General features: G+C 46.7%; 1 pseudogene; it reads right to left on the reverse strand.

Annotated features, from left to right (window-relative positions):
• Positions 1-5,627: 5,627 nt before the first annotated feature.
• On the reverse strand, positions 5,628-6,533 carry LOC144824311 (cytochrome P450 20A1 pseudogene; annotated as a pseudogene).
• Between the last annotated feature and the right edge of the window lie 209 nt (positions 6,534-6,742).

Genomic DNA, 6,742 nt, shown 5'->3' on the forward strand with positions numbered 1-6,742 from the left:
ACTGATCAATGTACTAAGAGCTGGTATTGTTTTTTTGCTGTTTCTTATAAAATCAATAAAACTTGATTATCAAAAAAAAAGTGACGCAAACCAGCACACAATGTTTGTTTTGTTATATGGTTTCCAGTGCAAAACTTGTTTTGTGCTGGAAATTGCCTAAAAGTAAGGAAAAGCAGCGCAAAGCACTGCTTTACGTAACTTCGCGTCAAGTGGGCAATCCATGGGTGGTACATGGGAGTTCCCATGCAACTCATACTTTTTGACTCAAAGCCCAATCTAGCAAAATATTGAGACAAAGTTTTGTGTCAAAAATTAACGCCACTTGAAAGCAGGCATTAAATTGAGAAATTTTTCATTTCTCCTTTCTTTTCCGACTTCGCACGTGTGCTGCAGTGTACAGCAACATACAAAGTAGGACAAGTTTTAAAAGTTGTCTGGGTATAGAATTTTGTACTGGAAGATAATACTTCCATTAAGAAAACACATGCTGGACTCAAGCACACACCCTTGCACTATGGCGCAAACGTGTGTGCATGGTGCTCAGCAACAAAATTCTGCACCGGCGGAAGAGGTGGGGGAGGAGAGAGCCATATCTCTGTAGATATGGTGCTCTCCTGTTCTCTCATTCTGATGCAACGCAGCACAGCATTTTTGGCAGCTGTGCTGCGTTGCATGTGAATTTAGTAAGTTTTGCCTGTTGTGTTCATTGCTGAGCAAGTGTAGGTCAGGCTCGAATGTTATGGCTTGCTTGGTAGACGATAGGTTTGGCCTAACCAACATGATTTCAGGAAACTTATAAATATCAAGGGCATGGAGCTCATGCAGGCATCACAGAAAATTATATCTGATGTGTGTGTATGTGATTTAGAGTACAGCGACCTTGATTGCAGCAACCAGCCCTGGCAGATTGCTGCTCGACTGGCCCCGGGAGCAGGGGGTGCTAGTGAGAAGCACCACTCCCACTTTTGTTACAGGGGGCCTATATTGCAGCACTGCTGCAAAACCAGCCCCCAGTAACAAAACCGGCCCCAGGGGTACAGATCCGGCCCCCACCCCTCCAACCCACCGGGGAAACACCCAGTGCCCGCTGCAGCCAATTTGCGTGGTACTTGTAGGCCTTGCACCATGAAAAAACAGCCATACTTACTCTAGCGGTCTCATTCCCACTTTAATACCTTTTGGCTGCTACCGAATCACACATAATGCTACAGCTTTTCATTCCTGTTCCACATTTCCCCTTCCTACTCCACCTTCCCCATAGTTGCTTCCGATTTCCACTTCCTGCACCCAAAAACACATGCCCCACTTCCTTCTCCACCTTTGTCATGCCTCTTCAGATTCAACCTTCCTTGTTATTGATGCACCTTGCCTTCTCTAGATTCATCTTTACTGCTCCTACTCCATACCGCGTCACTTTGTCTGCACCCAATTCACCTGACCCTGCCATACAAAAACACCACTCCTGATTTGTGCCTTGTGGGTCTATTAGAAAATAATTGCTTTATTTTCGTTTTCTCCAGCTTAAAACTGCTGCCACTTCAATGTATAAATTCCTCAAGTTTTTGCTATATCAGTCACTCTATTATCTATTCCCAAATGTTGCATGTTTGCTTCTGCTGGCCTGTCCTAGCTGCCCAGGTCGAATTTGCTGTTTGGGAATTTTGGAATTTTCCTGGTGAACTTCAAGACACAGAACTGCTTTTAGCACAGGACAGCCTGCATTTAGCCAATATGTTTGTAAATGTGTGCTGCTCTAACTTGCACTGTTTGAGAGCAATGTTAGGTGGAAGTCACTAGACAGTGCAAGCTGTCAGGTTACAAATGACCTATTAGGGGCTTACCAATGAAAAATGACAGTGTTTACAACCCACCCGTTGCTCACCAAAGGATAGCTTTATTGACACATTCAGTTGCTTGCTTTGTTTTCAATGGATTGCTCTATCCCTATTTGTCCATCATTGGTATGTCCCACCCCGGGAGCGTAGCTTCTTCACAATATATCTGATTGGCTGGCTTCTATCCTTCCACTACTCACTTTTAGAGACCTTTCTTTCTTCTTTTTCGCGAGCCTTTCCATGAGAGTGCATGTGTTTTCCAGCTCTACCCTCCTCTCCTCCGTGTACTGCCCCTTATGTCCATATGTCTCCCTATTTCTTTCTTGTGTACTTCTCCCTCTCCTCCATTGCACTCCACATTGTTATCGTCCTCTTATGCCTCGCCCCCACTTCCTATGTTGCTGTCCCACCCACTGTGCTCCTTTCTCCATGTGTCCTTCTTTCCCTGCACCCCTGAGTTGCTCTCTCCTTTGTGTGATACTTTTCCCTTCCTTGACCCCGCCCTTTCCCCACATTTGCTCCTCCTGTACCCCACAGTTCTTCTTCTCTTAAATGCAGGTTTTCACGCTAAAAAACATCTTACTTTTTCATTTAGCATTCCAAGTGGTGTCTGTCATCTTGGACTGGTATATAAAAAAATTAAAACAAATGGCCCTATGTCATTCCGCTGGTGTGCGCAGTCGTTCTAACACAGGTGCGTGCATACGTAATCATGCATGCATCCACCAGTGAAATGATGCCACCACCAGCAGTGGCTGCATCAGGCTGCATCATCACACCTTTTTTTTTCAATGCTGCACAGTGCTGGGGAAAACACCCAACACTGTAGTGTAGAGCATCTTTTAAACGTACTGGCAAAGCCAATAGTTTCCAAAGGTGAGCCCTATTGGTTTTGCAAATGGTTGTTAGATCTGGCTTCTGACAGTGCAAATCTGTTACTAACAATACACAGAGAGTGGCATTTTGGACTGGTGCTTTCAACAGTTAGCTTCCTTCGACCACCCTCTTTCAACTACTGGCTTGAAACTTTGTCAATCATGCCTTGGCTCAGCACAGTGAAGTAGGCATTTCTCACCTAATGCTATTGGCGAGCTGTGTGTATTCTTCCACCTCCACTCCAGTGCTTTCAATGAATTGCATGAGGGACCGCTCCACAATTATAGCCCTCGCTGCTCGCTCCTACTGGCTCCTTCCTGTGTGTCTCGCTCTAACATGCTACCATTGTATGTGTTGGGACATTAAACCAAGACCTACTGGCCTTGCAATTGTTTGTTCTTAAAATTGTCTTTGGGGGAGAGCCCTCTACTAACTCCCATGAACAATGTTAGCCTCGTTGGCTATAGTCACTGGCTTTAATGCAGTTTAGAGTGGGTTCCATCATTTTTGCCAGGGTTGATTTTTGTTCCTAGTCTGCAGTTCCAAGTTACCAAATAGGCAAAGTAGGCACCGACCTATGGGCCCCACTCCTTTGAGGGGCCCCACGACGATGAATCAAAATAATATTGATTTGATCTTGAAAATAAAATTACAATCAAGCTTTCTTAAATATTGTTTTTTCCAAAAGATAGAAAAAAATAAATCAACTCAAAGAAAGGAAAACTTTACATCAAAAACTCTATAGAGAAAATCCTGTATTCGTGTAATGTACCCATTAACAGCTTATAGGTACATAAACCCGCGACATCAATTTTACATAAGTTTGTCTTCTTAAAGCTCATCTGGCAGCTGTCAGTTTGTAAAAAAAATCCGGTGCATTGGGCATTAGGAGATAATTTTCAGGGGGTAGGTGGGACGAAATTTCGACTGCCTATGAGGCTCCAAATGGTTTAATCCTGCACTGCTAGTCTGACCCTGCCCCAGTCTACTGCTGATTACGTCTTCCAGCTTCAGCATCTCTGTGCCTGCTCCGGGTCCTCTTGCAGCTCTTGGGCAGTGCTTGCTCACAACCTCCCACCATTCCTGCTCCAGCTTCTCTTTGACCGCTTGGACACATAGCTGTTCCTCTTTGTCAAGTGTTGTGCTCTCCCAGCATGGGCTGTTAGTTCATCCTGCAGGGAGGTTACTGCAGGCACAGGGGGGGTGGCATGGGGCGGGGTTGGGCCCTCCACTTACCACTTCAGTCCTTTAATTGTTCCCTGCAGCGGCACACAATGGTAGCGCCGGCCCCCTGCGCGCGGGTGCAAAGCCGGGCGGGCGCTATAAATAAAGCCTTGTTGATGTGTCCAGATTCTGCGGCCTCATCCTGTCAGATCAGCCTGACTCGGCTCAAGCACGGAGAATGGCCGCCACTGCTTGCTGATTGGGTAAAAAAAGACAGCCATGTTTGGAGTACAGTGGGTGCTCACATCCCTGGGCGTCGGTTCCACTGCACCTGCTGCACTATTTTATAACCATAATCCCCCACTCTGTGCCCGTCATCAGCGGTGTCTAAGGTTGGGGTGGTGAGTCGTTTACAACCCCTGGCAGCCTTCAGAGCCTTTGCACGTGCTCGACAGCTGCAGGAAGAAGCGCCATGATAAATCATTGTGTCGCATCAATTAATGTTCAAACGAATGGTTACCGGCCTCACGTGCAGGGCGGCGTGTTTGCCTGAACAGGTGACACCTGTGGAGGGCAGTGGGTGGCACAGTGCTCTGCCCCCGCACGCCTTCCTAGAAGTGGACAGGATGCAATGGGGCCGACCGAGGCAGCTGCTAAACATGGCCCCCGCCTTCCTGGAGATACAGCCTAGAAGCAGGTGAAAAGCTCCTCCGAGCCACCTGTGGCTTCCTCGGAGGAAGTCGCAGCGTCCACGCCTACCGCCTACGCACAGGCACGGCTTGCGACACCAGCGCTACACGGAATGAAGACAACACCGAAGACTTTAACACACCACCATCGCCAGGGTGCAGGCACCTGCTCCTGTGCAGGCGTACGTCAGCAGCATCAATGTACAAACACCGGGATCATATCCAGTGAGTACACACCCCAGCACCCGAAGGAATCAAGCCACCGCACCGACTGACACAGTGTATACAGACAGCAGCACCCTATGTATACAGACACCCCTACCATCAATGCAGTCGGATCAGGATTATATGCAGGACAGAGCCCTCAAAATGTGGCCTACATTCGCGGATAGGGACTTTTCGCAAGACATTCTTTACCTAGGAGTTGTGAAATTCATGTTGACATCCACACATTTAAATCTAATTGTATTAGAAATGGAGTGAGAACTAAGAAGCCATCTCACACTCAGTTGCTTTTTTCGTCAACTCTGCTTTTCCCTCTTTTGCTATCCCCTATCTTCTTTCATTTTCTAGCACTTCTTGCACATTGGCCAGCCCTTTTTTTCATGCGTTCTCACATCTTCTAACATACCTTCTCCCTTCTGGGCTCCCAATTGTCTCCCATTGTATTTTTAGTGCTGCACATTTAACAACAATCTGCATTTCTCCAGTCACCACTCTTATTCAGATCATGGCTATTACAGACCCCCCCAGGATATAGCGGCATGGATTAGCAAATTTAGCTGCACAAATATGGAAATTTAGCGGCACAAATATGGAAATTTAGCGGCATTTTTTAAGCACTTTATTTTACTCATAATCATTCATTCTCAGCCTTAAGTCAATGGGAACTGTTTTAGCAGAGTATTCCGCTTTGTAATAGGCAACCTGGGATATGGAACCGAGGAAGCAGACCATTGCTGAAGGCTGTTATCCCTTGGAAATGCAATCCTCCATTTGCTTATAGTGTAAAAGGGGATTCAAGTTTGACATTTATTGGGGTTAGAGTTGTACTCAGTCAATTTCATTTGTCTATTTGTGACCCAGGAAGAAGTGATTGCAGGTGGTAAAGCCCATCACTGGAACTGCTGGCCACCATCTTTTTCCCCATTGACTTTTCAAAGTAGAGCCCTAAGTGCTTCAGCACCCCACTTGGCATGAAGCAGTACTTTTCGAAATATAGGGACTTGCTGGATGGATCTGCTTGTTCATAGCTTCTTTTGGAAACAGTGATCCACGCCTCTTCCTTTGGCGATGTCACTAGTTCATACCGCATCTCGATGACCTGCCCTGGCACTGGGTGTAAGCGTAGTTTTCTCACCAGCACGCTCAATAACACTGTCGCCACAACGTATGCAAACCTCAACTCGCGGCACTCCTGACTCCCCATGAAGCTGAGCAAAGAATGGCTGTTCCGGGCAGACTCATCGTCAAACCTTTCAGGATCAAATCTGTAGGCTGAGGGCCAGGCTGTGCTGTCCTGAAGCACCACACCAATAGCATAAAGCACAAGGGTCTCTTTGGGAATGACATGCTGGTCAACTCTGCCTTCCAGGTCCTGAAGCCGTGCCGCAATGGGTGTCAGTCTAGCTGTCCGTACTGTCTCACAGAGGACTTGCCAGCAATACCTGAGCTGCTCAACTTTTTCCAGTGTGATGGGCCCCTTGCCTAGTACTTGGGCCATCTCCTTGTAAAGCTTCTCCTGAGCGTCCTCCGATGTGGTGAGGAAATATAAAGCCCATGTACACACGTTAGCTGTGATAACACATCATGCCAGTGAGAAGATCATGCTGTCCTCCAGCACCTGCTTGTTGCTTAGGTTACCCTGCACCAAGGCGTCCATGAAGATCTGTCAAGGGATGCTCTTACCAAGCCTTTCTCTCGCCAGCTTCTTTAGGACAGATTCCATCTCCATCAAGGCGTTCTCATACAGCTTTTTCCTTGTTGTGCTCTTGTCAAATGACCCATCCACACATCACCTTCCGATTTCGCAGGCACTTTTGTAAAAATTGCGGCATTTTAATCGCGAAATCCTGGAGGGTCTATATATTAGAGAAGTGCTTGAGATAGGGTGGCCAGATCTTGAGAAGCAAAAACCGGGACATTTTGAAAAAATAGATGGACTACAAATTGACATCA

This window comes from Lissotriton helveticus, chromosome 3_1 (genome assembly GCF_964261635.1).
Source record: "Lissotriton helveticus chromosome 3_1, aLisHel1.1, whole genome shotgun sequence".
Classification (NCBI taxonomy): domain Eukaryota; kingdom Metazoa; phylum Chordata; class Amphibia; order Caudata; family Salamandridae; genus Lissotriton; species Lissotriton helveticus.